Source organism: Octopus sinensis, linkage group LG4 (assembly GCF_006345805.1).
Source record: "Octopus sinensis linkage group LG4, ASM634580v1, whole genome shotgun sequence".
Taxonomy (NCBI): Eukaryota; Metazoa; Mollusca; class Cephalopoda; order Octopoda; family Octopodidae; genus Octopus; species Octopus sinensis.
Window position 1 is genome coordinate 97,525,080 of NC_043000.1, and position 19,860 is coordinate 97,544,939.

Here is a 19,860-nt window from a genome sequence, read left to right on the forward strand (position 1 = left end):
GCCAATGTTCTTTCTAAGGTCTATCTAGCCAAATTTGTACCATGATTAGTTAGTTATATATTTCTTTACTACCCACAAGGGGCTTAACACAGAGGGGACAAACAAGAACAGACAAACGGATTAAGTCGTTTACATCGACCCAAATGCGTAACTGGTACTTAATTTATCGACCCCGAAAGGATGAAAGGCAAAGTCGACCTCGGCGGAATTTGAACTCAGAACGTAACGGCAGACGAAATACGGCTACCCATTTCGCCCGGCATGCTAATGTTTCTGCCAGCTCGCCGCCCTGTGATTAGTTAGTTATAGCTTACCGCTGTAAATAGTGGGGTCACTACTTAACTAGTGTTTGTCTAATTAGTTTGTTGTACTGATTAGCAGCTGCCTAAATCGATCAAGGAAAGGTAATGGTGAACCATATTAGTATTCTCTGCAAGTGAAATCAGTAATTTTACCACATGCTTAATATTTCATACCATCAACGGTAAAAAATAATAACGATAGCAACTAAAGACGGTGCACATGGTTGAAAAAAGAAAGCTGGATACTTTAAACGCACTGGTAAAACAAAGCGGGGTTTCAAATTCCAAATACTTTTGGAGTTCAGTTTGAAAATTTGATAGAATGAATACTAGTGGTGCTCAAATGTCAATCAAAATAACTATTGATATTACCACGATACAAAAACAGCTTCTTTTGGCTTGTAAAATATAGGCTGTGTTTACACGAGCTGAAAAGCAACCTCTTATATATCGATAATGGAGTCAATATTGTTCAATAAACAATTTGAGAGAAAAATAGCTCTTGAATCGGCCGGCAAGCGTTACATTATTTTGAGACAGCGAGACAAAGAATTGAGGAAATTCTACGTTGTTTCAGTTTCTCAGCCTGCAAGGATTGGCTTCCAAGTGTTCCTCAAGAAAATTATCTGCTATATACAAATAGATGTTTCGTGCCTTACTGACGAAATGCCATAGTAACGAGGTCTTTGAACTTCGTAGTTTATCAAAACAGTGGTTTTTAACCTGTAATTGGGTTCTTTTGCTTATGCTTTTTGTTTATTTGCAAAACCTGTTGAAGTTTGCTTTCCAAACGTCTAAAAATGTAAAATATATACCAATAGTATACTAGTGTCAATTTGTTAATTGTACGTCATAATATCTCCCCTACAAAAATAAAGGAATTCCTGTACCAATTATAAATAGTGACTATGTTTTATTTCTATATCAACCAATAAATTATTTCATGTACATGAGTTATGTGGAAGTTGTTATGGTTACGGTTTAGTGTTGTTATTGTTGTTTAACCCCAGGTCATTTCTGATCCAGCAGATACACATCTTTTTCAGACATAATGTATCTAAGACTATGCTTGACAATGAGACACGAAGGCACACACACACACACCCACACATACTATATATATATATATATGTTTATATACGACTGGCTTCTTTCAGTTTCCGTCTACCAAATCTAATCACAAGGCTTTGGTCAACCCGAATCTGTAGCAGAAGACACTTGCCCAAGGTGCCACGCAGTGGGACTGAACCTGGAACCGTGTGGTTGGGAAGCAAGCTTCTTACCATGCAACTACGCCTGATATGATAAAGAGTGTATATAAACAGTCCTACTATTCAGAAAGGATACTTATATAAACATAGTTTAAAGATGTTATTTCAAGATCTTCTTCATCATAAACAGACAAATCGGTATTAAAAAAATAATTAGATATAACCAGAAAACCAGAAAATTCATGATAAACAGGTATAAATCAAAGAGAAGAAATAAAGTATGCAATTCAAACAAAATAGATATATGTAAATAAGATAAAAAAATTTAGAGTGAAAGTCCTGCAAACAACTAAATAATTAGAATAAACAGAAGAGTTGTCCTGGTAATTAATAATGCTTTCTACTACACGCAGAAGGCCTGAAGTTTTGGCGGAGGAGGCTAGTCAACCCAAGAATTCAACTGGTACTTATTTTATCGTCCCCGAAAGGATAAACGGCAAAGCTGACCTCGCTGGGTTTGGGATTCCTGGTGAGTGATAATGATGTCTAAGCACACGAGTCTACAAAGAGCGCAAATCAAATGTGTGGAAGGATCTGCATTTGATTGGTATGTTATTCTATCGACACCAGAAAGATGAAAGACTAAGTGACCCTCGGTAGCGTTAAAATTTACAACGCAAGGGGACGTAACTATATACTACATCACCTTTTGTCCGATTCTGTCAATCCACCGCCGTCCTGGTAATCAATGGTAGTTTCAGTGTGGTTTGTTAGAGATTTATTAAGTGTACTGTAAATGTTTAAATCCATAAGATAGAAAATAAAATACATTATCCTAATACTTTGCCAATATATTCAAAGTATTGAACACATAGAAAGGGAAACCTTTTGTAAATAATTGCACTGCTATATAAGATTAAAGCTAATACTTGGAAGAACTGAATACAATAGCAAAAAAAAAATTAAACAGTTAGTTGCCGTGGCAATTAATAATAGTTTCAGTAAAATATATTCAGGATTGAGTGAACTGAAAAATGTGCATTGAAAAGTAATGGAAATGGTAGTAGAATTCAGAATACAGCAGAAATGTCGTCAATACATACAACCATTGTCATATAGTCAGTCAAGGAAGGGAGAAAGGAAGGAAGGAGGAATGAGATATCTAATTTTTTTTTTTTAATGTTAAATAATAACTATAGTTGATCTAAAGACAGTAATCTTACTGAAAATCGAAGATGCTATAAACAGGTTCGGAAATGTAGAGAGGGAAAAAAAACAATACGAACAGTGAGATAGAAACGATCTGATAAAAGTGAGTGGGGATGTCGAAACGCATCGGAACAAAAGAGATAAATACAGCATAGATATAGGTGGGCGTGAGATAACTATAATAATTCATAATAGAAACAACTCCAATATATACACATATGTGGTTGTGTGCGCGCGTGTGTGTGTGTACAAAAGAGTGTGTGTATGTGTATGAGTGTGCAAGTGTGTGTGTATGTGTGTGTATTTATGTTTGTGTGTGATTGCGTTTTTATTCATAACTAGATACTATATATATTTATTCATTAGAAGTTTCACCAATACATAGGTCATCAAGTAATGTGAGGTAACTTTTATGGTTTCACCTTTATATATTCTGATGATATATTTTATTATCTTTGATGAAAAATAATCGGTTATAATCCAGTCATTATGTTTCGAATTTTTGAATACTGTTTGGAATTGACTGCTGCATTATGGAGTAGTTAACGAAAATTGATTTTGACTATGTGAGAGTGAGTATGTTTTAACTTAAAGGATAATTAGCGAATACATCTTTAAACAGAATGTGGGGGTGTTTTGTGTAAAAAAAAAAGGCAATATATTAAGAATTGGATAGTATATAAGATTTTGCTTTAACACATACTGCACCACATAGGTTTTTCGAATAATTTGAAATGAATGACTGTACGTTTTTTTTATTCAATAAAATGTGTGAAAAACGTTACACCACAAATTTTATCTTTCTGTGGGTAAAAAAAAAAAAGGTGGCACTGATCTCTTTACTCTTTACTCTTTTACTTGTTTCAGTCATTTGACTGCGGCCATGCTGGAGCACCACCTTTAGTCGAGCAAATCGACCTCGGGACTTATTCTTTGTAAGCCCAGTACTTATTCTATCGGTCTCTTTTGCCGAACCGCTAAGTGACGGGGACGTAAACACACCAGCATCGGTTGTCAAGCAATGCTAGGGGAACAAACACAGACACACAAACACACACACACATTTATATATATATACATACATATATACGACAGGCTTCTTTCAGGTTCCGTCTACCAAATCCACTCACAAGGCTTTGGTCGGACCGATATTATAGCAGAAGACACTTGCCCAAGATGCCACGCAGTGGGACTGAACTCAGAACAACCATGTGGTTGGTTAGCAAGCTACTTACCACACAGCCACTCCTGCGCCTATATGCACAAATGTCTCCCCAGCGGGGAATCGAACCCCGGTCTCCCGCGTGACAGGCGGGGATACTTACCACTATACTACCAAGGATGACTAGTTTCATGTCATATTTTCATCAGTGAAAAGAAATATTCATCTTCTGAATACGCAGAGGCTATTTAAAGTGTATACAAACTAGAACTCAGCTAATTTGTCGTTTTAATTTGCATACGCTGACAACGGTGCATACGCTGACAACATAGATTAATTAATTGATTGATTGATTGATTGATGTACGTTTTGCCGTGTTGTAGACTTATTTGAAGTGTAAGATATACTTTTCTTAATGGACATATAATTTCTGTGAAAAGTAAACAAAATGATTATATCAGTGGTTTAATATCTCTGTGAGCAGAAAAAGTAGGATGCATGTCACTCCTTTCTAGACATCTTAGAGGTTCATCAAAGGAAGAATACTGATTTTCTGTTTGCAGAGAGATTGATTATTTACTCCACTTTGTTAGTAGGTGCTTTGTTGTGCAAATTAGAACGACGAGTCTTTATATACATTATAAACAGCTATAAATTCATGATCTCTTTGTGGACAGAAGATACGTATTTTCTAAATGATGAAGATCTAAGAACTAGTAAGATTGAGCCCACTTGTTCTATCAACATAAAGATAAAAACCTGTGGTTTAACCAATTTGTTTGTCTGTCATACTTTGCAATCTATTTGCTTGTTCGTTCACCTGTTATACATTAGTTAGAGAGGTTGAGGTGGAATGAGTGAGAGATGTAGTAAGAGTGAGACAGGGTGAGAGAGAGAGAAGGGGAGGAGTGAAAAAAGAAGGGGGGAAGAAGTAGAAAAATGTAATTAATATACTTAGGTCAAATGGTCACGTGGTCAGCTGAGGGAGAGGTGAAGAACGAGAGAAAAAGGAGAAAGAAGTGTTGACGACGTGCGGTGGGGTGGGAAAGGAATACTTCTTGCGTGGTCAAAAAGTTAGCTGAAGGGAAAGATAGAGATGGACAGGTGAAGCAATTATATTGAGAGAGACACACACAGACAGACAGACAGACAGACAGACAGACAGGTTGCGGTGGTGGTGGTGATGTGTTGATAGTGAATTTTTTTAACTAACTTTTTTTATAGCGACCATCGTTAAGGCATATGAATTAGTGCAGTTGTTTATCGTCTGCTCGCTTAAAAATTTTATGTTTGTTTATAAGAGTTAATTTAGCCTAAACTCTAGATTCACAAGAAACACGGTTGCAAGCTGCTCGAGAAAGGATGCGCACATATAGAGCACGGATCAGAGAGTAACAGCGAGAAAGTTATGTAGTTTAGGATGTTATTTAAAAGCTATATACATGTAACTGAACTCTTGTCCCATCTTTTTTATGATGTTCTACATATTTATTTATACTGTCTATAAGCTTATCTTAAATATATTTACTCTCATACCGATGCAATCTTTTTACATCTGGGAAATGTTAAATGTGTTAATGTTCGCCCCCAACTGACTGATTTGTCTGTGAAAGTGCAAATCAGTGTCACATTTTTGTGTGTCTGTGCAAAAGTTTGCGTCGTGTGTTTCATGTTTACACTGAAATTTGTATGCTTCATTGTTTGCCTACTGTGGCTCACTGGTTGCTGATTTCGAGTTGTAAAGAAAGGTGTAATACCAATGCGTTTTTTTCATTATCTTCACACTATTTGTTTCGTAATTAAGTGTGATATATATGTTGAGTTCTGTTTTATGCTTCTTTTAATGGCACAGTCATCTATTATATAATTAGAGTGTATTTAGTTCATGCATTAAAAAGTGCAGATTGTGTGTGTTTAAGTGTTATTTGTGGATGTGAATTTGTTCTTCTAATATATGGTCTGCTAATTTATTTGAAATGTATGACAAATATTAGTTTCTAAGTCGTGCACAAATTTCATTGGACGGCTTAGTTGATTCTCCGCAACTAAATTATAGTAATGGTTATTCATGACATTAAAATCATTGACACGTCAGTCAAAATGTTTACTCGTTCACACTTTTACTTGTTTCAGTCATTTGACTGCGCTCATGCTGGAGCACCGCCTTTAGTCGAGGAAAACGACCCCCAGGACTTATTCTCTGTAAGCCTAGTACTTATTCTATCAGTCTCTTTTGCCGAACCGCTAAGTTACGGGGACGAAAACACACCAGCATCAGTTGTCAAGCGATGTTGGTGGGGACAAACACAAACACACAAAGACGCACACACACACACACACACACACACACACACACACACACACACATATATATATATATATATATATATACATATATATATACATATACATATACATATATACGACGGGATTCTTTCAGTTTCCGTCTACCAAATCCACACACAAGGCTTTGGTCGGCCCAAGGCTATAGTAGAAGACACTTGTCCAAGGTGCCACGCAGTAGGACTGAACCCGGAACCATGTGATTGGTAAGTAGCTTGCTTACCACAAGCTACTTACCACACGCTACTTATCACAAGCTACTTACCACACAGCCAGCGGTATTTTGTCAGTCTTTACGTTCTGAGTTCAAATTCCACTGAAGTCGACTTTGCCTTTCATCCTTTCGTGATTAATAAAAAAAAGAACCGATCGAGCACTGGGGTCGATATAATCGATTACCCACCACACACACACACACACACACACACACATCTCACATTCCAAGCATTGTGCCTATAGTAGAAAGAATTATTTATGACATCAAAGGCGATGACCTGGCAGAATCATTACCGCGCCGGAGTAAATACTTAATAGCATTTCTTCCGATTCTTTACGTTCTGAGTCCAAATACTGCAGAGTTAGATTTTTGTCTTCCATTGGGTTGGATGTAATCGGCTAGCACCCTCCCCCAAAATTCAATGCTGTTTCTACATAAGAAAAGATTATTTTTGACATTAAAGCAAGCGAGCTAACAGAATCTTTACCGCGCCAGACAAAACGCTTAGCGTCATATCTTCCAGCTTTTTACGTTCTGAGTTAAAAAGCCACCGAAGCTAAACACCGAGGCTCGATGTAATCAGCTTCCCCCATCGCTTCAAAATTGCTGGCCTTGTGCCAAAATTATGACATTAACACTAATCTTTAAGTCTTGAGTGAAAACATTTCATTAAATCAACCCTAGTAATTGATAGGTACTTAATTTACTCCAGTTTGATGAAAAGCTTAGAGGCGCGTAGCTTAGTGGTTAGGGTGTCAACATCATATGGTCTTGAGCAAAACACTTCATTTCACGTTGCTCCAGTTCACTCAGCAGGCGAAAATGAGTAACGCTGCGATGGACTGGCGTCCCGTCCAGCTGGGGAGCACATACGTCATTGAAACCGGAAAACCGGGCCCATGAGCCTACCTAGGCTTTAAAAGGGAGCATTTATTTATTTTATTATTGATGAAAAGCAATTTGAATCGTGGTGAGATATGAAATCAGAATATAACAACACATAACTAAATACCTCAAGGCATTTTCTCCGCTGCTCTACCGACTCTGTCAGAGTAACTCCCATTTTATGTTAATCATATTAATTTTTGCTATTTTCTTTTCTTAAATATACACCGATAGTAATAAATGTTTTATTATATTATTATAATTATACCTCCTGGGCTTATGTCTCACCGAGGGTGGCTTTGCCTTTCATCTCTCTAAGAATAATTTAATAAACCAATACATACACATACATACGTATATGTGTGTGTGTGTGTATGTATGTATGTATGTATGTATATATATATATATGCGTGTGTGTGTGTGTGTGTGTGTGTGTGTGTGTGTGTGTGTGTGTATGTGTGTGTGTATGTGTGTGTAATAGAAAAACTATTAGTTCTGAATCTCTGAACGAAAACTATGCAGCAACAGTACTTTAGAGTAAAGTTTATTTGCCAATGTAAAGTGGCAGTCCTGATTAGGATGAATGTGACTACTATTTAGCCCCAGGAAAACATCTTCTGCAGCTGGTTATCGACGCACTAACTGCGTCCTTATACTTTGAGCAAAGAAGCTAGTGTCCCTACTCAGCTCAAAGCGATATCTGTGCAGCCATCTCTAGCCAAGCGATTATTCTGTACTGGTGAAGCGAAATAACCCAGAAACCATTGGTACACAGATATCACTTTGAGCTGAGTGGGGACTTTAGCTCCCTTGTTAGTGCGTCGATAACCTAATGGAGAAGATGTTTTCCTGAGGTTAAATAATAGTAACATTCGTCCCAGTCAAGACTTCCACTTTACGTTGGTAAATAAACTTTACTATATATATATATATATATATATATATATATATATATAATATATATATATTATATATATATATATATATATATATATATATTCTTTTATTCTTTTACTTGTTTCAATCATTTGACTGCGGCCATGCTGGAGCATCGTCTTTCGTCGAACAAATCGACCCCACGACTTATTCTTTGTAAGCCTAGTACTTATTCTATCGCTCTCTTTTGCCGAACCGTTAAGTTACAGGAACGCAAACACACTAGCATCAGTTGTCAAGCGATGTTGGGGGGACAAACACAGACACACACACATACATATATGCATATATACATATATATATATATAATATATATATATATATATATATATATATATATATATATATATATATATATATACGACGGGCTTCTCTCAGTTTCCGTCTACCAAATCCACTCACAAGGCTTTTGTCGCCCCGAGGTTATAGTAGAAGACACTTGACCAAGGTGCTATGCAGTGGGATTGAACTGGAAACCATATGGTTAGTAAGCAAGTTACGTATCACACAGCCTAAGATGGCTGTTTGCAATTTACAACCGAACAAGTATAGTCGTCACTAAAATGACGGAGGGTGTTATTAAGCACCAGCATTGCTAGAAATAAGAGTTAAAACAACTCTTAGCCACGTGAGAGCATTTTTCTAACGACCGACAAGGGAGACAAGTTCTCCACATCCGGCAAGCGAGATGGAGTCATATCAGCGCTGATTTCAGATTTGATTAATCTTCATCAGTGACTCAGTACTCCGTCACCGAGGGTTAAAGACACATATGTGTGTGTGTGTGTGTGTGTGTGTGTGTGTGTGTATAAAATCATGTAGACGTGTACCTATGTTATCAATTGTTATTATTCTAATTATAATGTTAATGTTAGTGCTACTTGCTTTTATTGCTATTGTCACTTATTTTAATTTCTTTAATCTTGTAATAATCTAATAGAAATTCCCACTAAGCTACCTCATTTCTTCTTTCCTGTTTATCTCTATAATTGCTTGTCTATTCATGTGTTTGTATGCTTGCTAATCTCTAAATCCTTTAACAGCTGGGATTTATCTGAGAATCAAACTTGTCAAAATGACATATAAGGACAAATGTTCAAACAAAATTAGCAAACGTGTTGTTGTTGTTGACGTTGTTGTTTTTGTTGCTGTTGTTGTTGCTTTTGCTTATCACCATGTGGCCTGAGTTGAGAATATCTAGGTTCAAAGACATTCCACCCATGCCAATCCAACTTTATTTACAGGCATACTATATCTTGGACTTCATTATCCTATGTAGGTATTCTCTTTCTTTTTTAAGATATTTTTTTTGCTGTTTTGCGAGAGTGTATATGTTTGTGTGTGCATATATGTTTGTGTGTGTGTATGTGTGCGTGTGAGTGATGTGTGTGTGCGTGTAAGTATGTGTGTGTTATTTGGGAGAATTATTTGACTGTTAATTTTAGCAGCTCGAGCGCCGATATAGAAGCTTTCTTGTTGCCCAAACTACCAAACTTTTCGATATATTACAATTACCTGAATCGTATGTTTTTTCGAGGCAGTAGGATTGGGCTATGGTTGATTAAATTGAAAACGTGATGTATGATTGGTATTTAATTCATCGTATACCATGAAAAGACGAAAAGCAACCTCAATTGCGAGTGTGTGTGTGTGTGTGATGCTTCGTGTCGTACAGCATCGGATGTAGGGGTGGAGTGTGAGACCTATTATTGAGCTCAAACTTTGGTTGGGACGCGCTTCACAGCGTATATATTCTATATATACAATACATATGTATACATAGAAAATATAGACAGACAGATAGGGAGAGAGAGACAGGCAGACAGACAGACAGACAGACATATAGTTAAATAGATAGATAGATAGATAGATAGATAGATAGATAGATAGATAGATAGATAGATAGATAGATAGATAGATAGATAGACAGAGAAAAAGATAAAAATACTGACAGATGGACTGATAGACAAACGGACAGATGAAATTGCAGCTGTCTGCAGCCATTACACATGGCTGCAGTCATAATGTCATTGCATATGTATGTATGTAATGTAATGTCTAAATATATATGCTATGAGATTATGCATAAGATATGAGATTAGCTGTTAATAAGATTATAATTTTACGAACCATTAAACTCGCTTTTACAGATGAAAGATTTTTAATGTTTATGTTTACACTGCGTTTCGATCGGTTTGTAAATGAGCTGTTATTGGCATATTGGATAGGAGCGATGAATTTAGAAATATAGGTTCCACGTTCGGGCACAGTCAGTTACTATGTATAAAATAAGAATTAAGACAGCTGGTAATGATCAGAGATCAAACCGATTGAAACTCAAAGTAGATATGAATATTGATTTCTTACATAGGAACAAAGCCAGAAATTTGGGGATCGGCGAACAGTCATTTATGTCGAGCCAAGTACTTGACTGGTGCTTTATTTTATCAACCTCGGAAGGATAAAAAACAAGATTTATCTCGGCGAAATTTGAACTCAGAATGTAAAGATCCGGAACAAATACTGGAATGCAATTTTGTTGATGAACTAAGGATTGTGCCAATCCTTAGCCTTTGCTTTTGCAAATATTATAAAAGAAAAATTTGTCTATGAAAAGGAGTTAAATGGTCCGAAAAGTTATGACCGTATGTATAATCAGGAATGTGGACTCTCAAGAAGCCCAAACCACCTAGGTTTTATATCAATTCCACGTAGTTAATTCCCGTTTTCCGAAAGATCTTTATCTGACAGGTGTCATAGAAATGAATGATCAACATCGTACAGTTCAGGACGTTATGACATCTTATTCTCAAATTTCCTCCGTAATAAAGAGAATCTAAAATCCCGTTTGATGGATTCCTCTTCTCGGAGATATCCTGGCCATTTCCAATGATTTTTATCATGATCCATCACAAGCACTGTGATGCTTTTATATTAGAGTTTAAGGTTGTAAAAAACTACTGATTTCTTTTTAGTAGTGATAAGGCCTTATGTAATATTTCTAGAATAGAAATGTTTGTTTGTTTGTTTTTCTCAAATTTCGACCAATACTTGAAGCGATAACATGGTTACTGTTTTGGTTCTCAATTTCGGTTCGGATTTTATCACCTTCTTTACGAAACTTGCCTTTTACATAGAACCTGATTCAGAGAATATATAGAATTGTCAATGTCATGCCTTTCCAAATCTTTTGTAAGTCCAAGCTCAATCGGCCAGTACTCATCCTTAAATCTTCTGTAATGTTGTTCAAAGTATTTGAATTCCCAGCACTCTCCAGAAAAAAGAATTTAAACCTCAGCTGGGGTGCTAGTACTCGAGCTTGGGAAGTGCTACTTCCAAATCATTAACAGAAATGTGTACGTGAAATGAACTGAAACATTTTCGACCAGAAATTGAAGTCGGATCGCCGAATCAACTCACTTATAGCTTATACCTTGCTTTACAACGCCCACCCGACGAGGAAAATATGTCTGCAAACTGTTATATCTCTAGAGAATATTATGAAGTTATGATGTTTATATATTTCTCAAATATATCGGCAGTGTATACTTCATCTATTATCTGGTTTAGCATCAACATTTGACCCCTGAATATCTTTAACAAAATTATCTCTGCTGTTGCAAGTGTCTGGATCCGTTCTCAGATTATAGATTAACTTAATATGTTGATGTGATGTTTCTTATTTCAATAACCCATTATTTCAATAACCCATGTTTCTTATTTCAATAACCCAAATATGTCTATGTGGTTAAGAAGTTCGCTTCGCAACTAGTTCCGGACTCGACTTCATTGCGCTGCATGCTACTTAAGTATATTCTACCATAGCTATGGGATAGTTATAACCTTGTGAGTTAAATTTGGTAGACAAAAACTATGTGGAAGCCTGTTAGCTGGATCGTTTCTGGTCTTGGATGATAAACTTAGTCTATCGCCTAGTTTTCGATTGCCTTTAAGCATTCTGGGCCAGGTCTCCGGTATGAGAACTTACTCTCTTTCTCCCAAAAGTCATGGGGACGCTAGTTATAACTAAGCTATTAACAAATGTCTTGGCTGTCAAGCAAAAAGTTATCGATACTGACTTTGTTTATCTGATCAAGCCAATGAAAAAATATTAATAAGGAAACTCTCTGATCGGAAATCGAAACTGTACCTCGAATTCGACGTGCGTTAAGTTGGCGTATTTCATACTCTTTAATGATTGTTAGCCGGGACAGACAAATACGTAACCTTATTTTTAGATCTGGAATTACTAAACGAATTTAGAAGTCATCTTTATGTTCAATGAAAGAGTTAAGAATTTCGACTACGTAACAAATGCATTTAACTAGACATTATAATTTCTCAGAAGTTGGGTCATAAACACAGAATATATATTTATGATATCATCTTCTAACTATATGGATCTATTAATATTCCAATAAAAATTCCCATTTAAACTCTACTAACATCATAAAATAAGTATAAAAGGCATTAAAATTTTTGAAAACGATCTGAGCTGAGTGTAGTATTCTTAATACTTCTATTATATTCGTCTTATTGGTGGTGGAATTGGCAAATTCTCGTAGAATACAAGATAAATTCCAGAAAAGTTTAATCTGCGACTTGATTTCCAGTTCTAGTCGGATTCATTTCATTTCATTTACGTCACTGTCATGTTAATTGCACGAAGTTCACAACATTCATTTCATTCTTCCCCAAAAGCAATAGGTTGATTTTCCTATTGGGCCATGTGCTTTTTGACAAATAAGTGTATTTTTGTTCACCAATAACAAATATTTTATAATTAACAATAAACGTTTATATTGATAGTTAATATTGGCACAAATTCATGTATTCTTAGGAAATAGAATATAGTCAATGATCCCTCAGATATTCACCAATAGCTATCCAGAAATGTTGATGCATTAAGCAATAATAATTTACATTCAAAGTAGGTGTGCGGGTTTCAGACTTTCATGCGGCTTATCAAGAACACGTTTATTTACTATGTGTATACAGCACTAGTACAGTAAATGTGCACGAATGTAAGGAAATATGGATACAGTGTATTAAATTGGTACATGGGAGTTATTTTTATTGACCGTGAAGGAATAAAATGTAAATTTAATCTTAGCAGGATTTGAACTCAGAACATACAGGAACTTTACTAAATATCTCAAACCACCTTTTCCGATGTCCTATCAATTCTTCCAATTTATCGCCCTAATGCGTATTTATATAAGTCCATGTTTGTTTTGATTCGATCCCGGTTTCGTCGATTCTTTCTTATTTCTTTATTTTTGTTCTGTGCGATACCACGCGTCATTCTGTTCTTGGATGGTTCCAATAACCATATCAGTTTTTTCTCTGAGAAATGGTTGCGAGCCTCTCACTAAACGCTTTTCCATTTCTAGAGAGATGAACACTATGAGGGGATCTCTACGATTCTTCTCATGGTGTTACGCCGTAGCCGATTCCGAGAGAAGAATAGACCTCTGTACTTGACTGGTACTTTATCGTACTCAAAAAGATTAACGGCAAAGTTAACCTCGACTAGACTTGAACTCAAAACGTAGGTAAGTGAGACAAATATTGCAGAGGTCAAACTGATGCTCGGCCAATTCGCCGTCTATGTTACTTGGTACAGAAAATATAAATTGGAAATATGTTGATGAGAAAATATAAATTCGATATATTACAGTGAAATATGTATCTACTGCACTCGCGATCGCTACTAGGGAGATTTCGTTTCACTCCTCTCTGAAGTACATTGTGGTTTTTAACACTACATGCCTTTAAAGGAATTTTTCCCGGGCGATAAAATCAGATCCTGGCACTTAAACAATACACGTACGTTAGGTATGTGGTATTGGTAATGTTTTTATTTAAATATTTTTTTCTATATTACTTTTTTTCTTTTTCATTTCTTTTTTCTTTTTGTCTGTTGACTTTGTCAGAATGTGATGAGACGTAAATTCCCTTGACCGTTGAAGTCAATCCGAGTCTTGTGAAATCAATATGGCCTGTGTCCAATTGTAATCTATCTCTACTGCAAAAAAAAAGCGCGTAGGTGGGTATGGAGCTATAGATGGTTAATGTTCTGAATCGGGAGGATTTGGTCGGATAGAATATATTTGGGGTGATGAGAATAGGAGAAAGGGGTGTGTTTGGTGGACCTGGATAGTGAATATACGTAGTTGGCTGGTCCAGAGAAGCAGAGGTCGTTGTCGTAACAACAGAATGAAGCAGAGAGAAAGAAAGAGAGACAAGAGAAAGCGTCTATGAACTAAAATTGTTAATACACATCAGTAGGATGACATTCTTTTGGGTTCGATATATCGTGTTTCATGCTATTGCCCGGTCCACAGTTACGTGGAGCGTCAGTTAAACTCTTATGTGAATAGATACCATTCTGACTCAAGTTATGATTTCGAACAGTTCAATCGAGAATACGGCACTAAATGATCGACATAACAAGAATCAGCTTTCCCACCCGGTATAGTGTGATCGTTTGTAAAACGTGGTGTTCATAAAATACTTTTCTGTAACATAGATATAAGGTCTAAAATTTGAATGCGGCATATAATCAATTGTATCGACTCCAGTAGTTGGCTATTATTTTATAGACTCAAGAATAAGTCTACTCTAGAAGTATTTTTATTCAGGCGATAAAAGACTTTGACTAAATACCACCAGATATTTTATCCAAAGGGCTATATCTTTGTATGAAAGGGGAAATTCTTGTATAGGGACCTCATACTTTGTTGGTACGTATTTTACCGATACCAGAAGGACGGGATTTGAACTGCAGGCGTCAGTGGACTTAACGTTATGCCTCAAAGTATCTTGTCCTACACTCATTACTGACTATCAATCACTGATCTATCAACAATACTAAAAACGGTGATAACTGAATTATCAGTTGAGTTAACTCACCTTCAAACCACATTCTACCGTCTTAAATAAATAAAATTCGATGATGTGAGCGTATAAGCACTGTGGCTGTGTACCTGAAAAATACGAAAATGACAAGATGGCTGTGGTTGGAATGCTTTTGATCACTGGTCTGCTTGATCAGAACTTACCTAGATAGTAGTAGTAGTAGTAGTAGTAGTAGTAGTAGTAGTAGTAGTAGTAGTAGTAGTAGTAGATGATGATGATGATGATACTGTGCATGATACCACCTAACACTGGTTCTGAAGAATGCAAAGGCTGGGTATGTATTCAAGAGCCGCCAACAAAAAGTCAACCACTTGTTATTCATGGATGACTTTACGGAAAAAGATGAATCTCAAGTCAGTTCCCTCGTTGATACAGTGTATACTTTCAGTGCTGATATCAGAATGGGGTTCGGACTGAAAAAGTGTGGTGTGTTAGTCTTGAAGAGAGGCAAAATCAATTGTAGCGTTACCGTTGGAGGAGGTTATGAACCAGATAGAAGAGACGGGCTGTAAGTATTTGGGGATACAGGAAAAGGATAACTTGGTGGAGAATGAAATGAGAGAAAAATTTAAGGTGGAGTACTTGCGCAGATTGAAACTGATACTTAAGTCGAAATTAAACGGACGGAATAAGATTGAAGCTATCAACACCTAGGCGGTTTCACTCCTTAGATATGGAGCAGGGGTAATCGCATGGACAGTAGACGAACTAAACAACTTAGACAGAAAGACAAGGAAGTTGCTGGGTAGATGTAGGAGACTCCACCCAAAATGTGACACAGACAGACTGTATGTACCAAGAAAACGAGGAGAAAAGGACTGATTGGATGTGAATGCAGCATTGGAGCAGAAGAAAACAACATAGCATGGTATGTAAAAAAAAATGTCACAGAACCGCTATTATTGGAATTAAGGTTAGGCTTATGTAGGATGGAAGATTGCAAAGATAAAGCATTTGAGAATGAATGAAACTGATGGGTGGATAAAGAAAAGAATGCATGAACAATTTCATAAGGATGTTGAAGATAAGACAGAGAAAAAAATGGCTATGGATGACTAAAAGTGATTTAAAACCGGAAACAGAGGCTCTAATCTTTGCTGCTTAAGAGCAAGCATTAAAAACCTATTACATCAAATATCGAATAGACAACACATCATAAAGTGATAAGTGCAGAATTTGTGGACAAAATGGTGAAACCGTATGGCATATTACCAGTCAAAGAACGCCACTAGCCCAGAAAGAATATAAGAGACGTCATGACAATATAGCAAGGATTGTCCATTGGACACTTTGCAACAAGTATGGATTTGACAGAGCAAAAAATTGGGATGAACATAAACCCGAAAGCATCATCGAAAATAATAATGCAAAGATCTTATGGAATTTTATGATTCATTGCGACCATGACATAGAAAAGAGGAAGCCAGACATAGTCTTCAGAAAGAAAGCAAACGATGCTGGATCATAGATATAGCATGCCCAGCTGACAACAAGGTATGCGATAAGGAAGAAAGATAAGTCGATAGATAAACAGGTTAGCTTGGGAAGTTAAGCTGTTGTGGTCGCTGAAAAAGTAGTATCAATAATTGTCGGAGCCCTGGGAAGAGTGAGTAAAAGTCTTGAGATGTACATGGAACAAATAGGGGCCTCAACAAGTGTGGAGCACTTGCAGAGAAGAGCACTGCTTGTAGCCACTCGAATACTCGGAATAGTGCTCGAAAAATAATGGATGTTACCTTAGTTCACTAGTAGTGAACAGCTAACACCGTAGTACATCTCCAGCGTTAGAAGCTGTGCAAAGACAATAAAATAATAATAATAATCCTTTCTACTATAAGCATGAGGCCTTAAATTTGGGGAAGAGAGGCTGGTCGATTACATCGATACAAGTGTACGACTGGTTTTTAATGAAAAGTAGGGTCGACTTAGACTGAATTTGAACTCAGAACATAAGATGGACGAAACGCCGACCTCGAAAGGGTGAAAGGCAAAGTCACACTCAAATTAAACCATAACGCCTTAAAGAATGAAGAACATTAAATAACGTGGTCGCAAGTACGCAATATCTAAAATAAATGGTGGGACGGTCAATCCCACTGCGTGGCACCTGGGGTAAGTGTCTTCTGCTTTAGCCCCGTGCCAACCAGGGCCTTATGAGTGGATTTGGTGGACGGAAACTGAAAGAAGCTCTTCGTATATGTGTGTTTTTGTCTTTGCGTTTGTCCACCCGCCGCACCTTGACAGTTGCTGTTGGTTTGTTTGTGTTCCCATAACTTATCGGATCAGCAAAAGCAAAACGACAAAATAAGTACCAGACTTAATAAAACTAGTGCTGGTGTCGGTTTGTTCGACTAAACCATTCAAGGTGGTGCCCCAGTTTGGCCGCAGTCTAATGAGTGAAACAAGTAAAAGATAAAGAGATTGCTTGGTTAGGGTTGACCTGTAACTAAACAAGCACGACGACGACGACACGAAGACGATGAATTTTGCATTATGAATAAGTCGTTTGACATGAGCAGTTTTTCAGTGCACACTTTGTCAATAAATGGATTAGTGTCAAGTACCAGTTGTTAACACCAGCTGACCCTGGCGAATCATTTAATACCTGAGATACGATAACATGATAAGTATTTTTTTGTTTTTTTTTGCATTAATCAGCATGGGTCCAACGTAATTTGACACAGGTTGTAATCTGGGTGTATAAAGTTTTCACAGGCATGGGTGTGTGGTTAAGGAGCTTGCTTCCCAACCATGTGGTCTTGGGTTCAGTCCACTACGAGACACATTGGGCAAGTGTCTTCAGCTATAGCTTCAGACCGACCAAAGTCTTGTAAGTGAATTTGGTAGTCGGAAACTGAAAAGAAGCCCGCCCGTTCCATGTGTGTGTATGGATATGCCTGCGTGCGTGGATGCGTGTGCATGTGCCTGTACGTGTGTGTGCGTGTACGTGTGTGTGCGTGTACGTGTGTGTGCGTGTGCGTGTGTGTGCGTGTACGTGTGTGTGCGTGTACGTGTGTGTGCGTGTGTGTGTGTGTGTGTGTGTGTGTGTGTGTGTGTGTGTGTGAGTGTATCGACGCATGTGTTTATGTTGTGTTTTCCCCACCCCAATCGCTTGATAAACGATAAAAGAGACCGATAGAATAACTTCCGGATTTAAAAATAAGTATTGGAATCGATTTGTTTGACAAAAGAAGAAAAATAGGAAAAAAAAAGAAAAAAGATTCGGCCCTTCAATTTCAAGCGCTATTGGAGTCGACTTTAGCCCTCATTCATAAGCAGTTCGCAAAATCTTTCTCTAGAAAATTTTCTAAGGTTATCAAACGTAATAGAGTGAAGTAATATATCCAAAAATAATTTTGGTTCTCATCTGCGTAGAGTTGCATAACGTTTGGAGCTTCTGGAAAGATTATTCATTAACTAAATTAGTAGAATATAATTACAAATGGTATATCATTTTCGTACAAAATATAAGCTTTTGCCAGAGTCAAACTATATAAAAAAAAAACATTGTTGCTTACTCCGTCCCCATTGACGTGATTCATCCGACCTTCGTCAGATTTCTCACGAAGCAGCCTGTTATTCTTCCCGTCGGAATTCTTTCCATTGGAACTCTCTCCTGTCCTCATCTTTCCGGCAGACATTGATTTACAAACATTTGCACTGATCAAAAAAGGTCAAAAAGGGTAAAGACAACCATTAAAGTTTGATTTAAAAAAGCTGATTTGAATTAGAATTTCAGCAATGCAATAAGGTTTGAAAATTATCTTAGCAACACAGTGATAATTCTGGATGTAATTCTTTCTATTAGACCCCCTTAGTGAACTATTATCTTTAAAAAGAAATTAAAAACGTTGTAATGATATCACAGAGAGCAATTTATGTATTTTTAATTTCTATTTATCTATTTGTATATTTTCAGGTTTGATCCGTTCGTGAGCAAGCGTGTTGTGACCCGTCATATCTCGTAACAGATTTTAATACAAACAACGAGATAAATGAAATTAACATATCCTTAAACAAATATTACCCTTTGCTGCTGAGATAAAGAATATTAAATGATTTCCTCAGATTTGCTCAACAAAATCATAACACAGTAGGAAATAAGGCGGCGAGCTGGCAGAAACGTTAGCACGCCGGGCGAAATGCGTAGCTGTATTTCGTCTGCCGCTACGTTCTGAGTTCAAATTCCGCCGAGGTCGACTTTGCCTTTCATCATTTCGGGGTCGATAAATTAAGTACCAGTTACGCACTGAGGTCGATGTAATCGACTTAATCCGTTTGTTTGTACTTGTTCGTCCCCTCTGTGTTTAGCCCCTTGTGGGTAGTAAGGAAATACATAACCATAGTAGGAAAGTGGCAGTAGTGCGTACTGCTCCCAAAGTTCCATGTTCAATTTCTAATCAAGAAAACATTGAACATTTCGCACACCTTTACTGCTTATAGTCATGCTGGGGCACCATCTTTAAGAGAATTAGTCGATCGCATCAACTCAGTTCTTATAACAGTTTGATGCATATTTCTTCAATATGAATTATCGATTACTTTAGTTATCTTTCATGTAGAGTGATGCAATTCGACATATACAGACACATATGTACACACAAGCAAACTAACATACACGTACGTATTTTCACACATATCCATTAATGTGTGCGTGCACACACACACGTACGT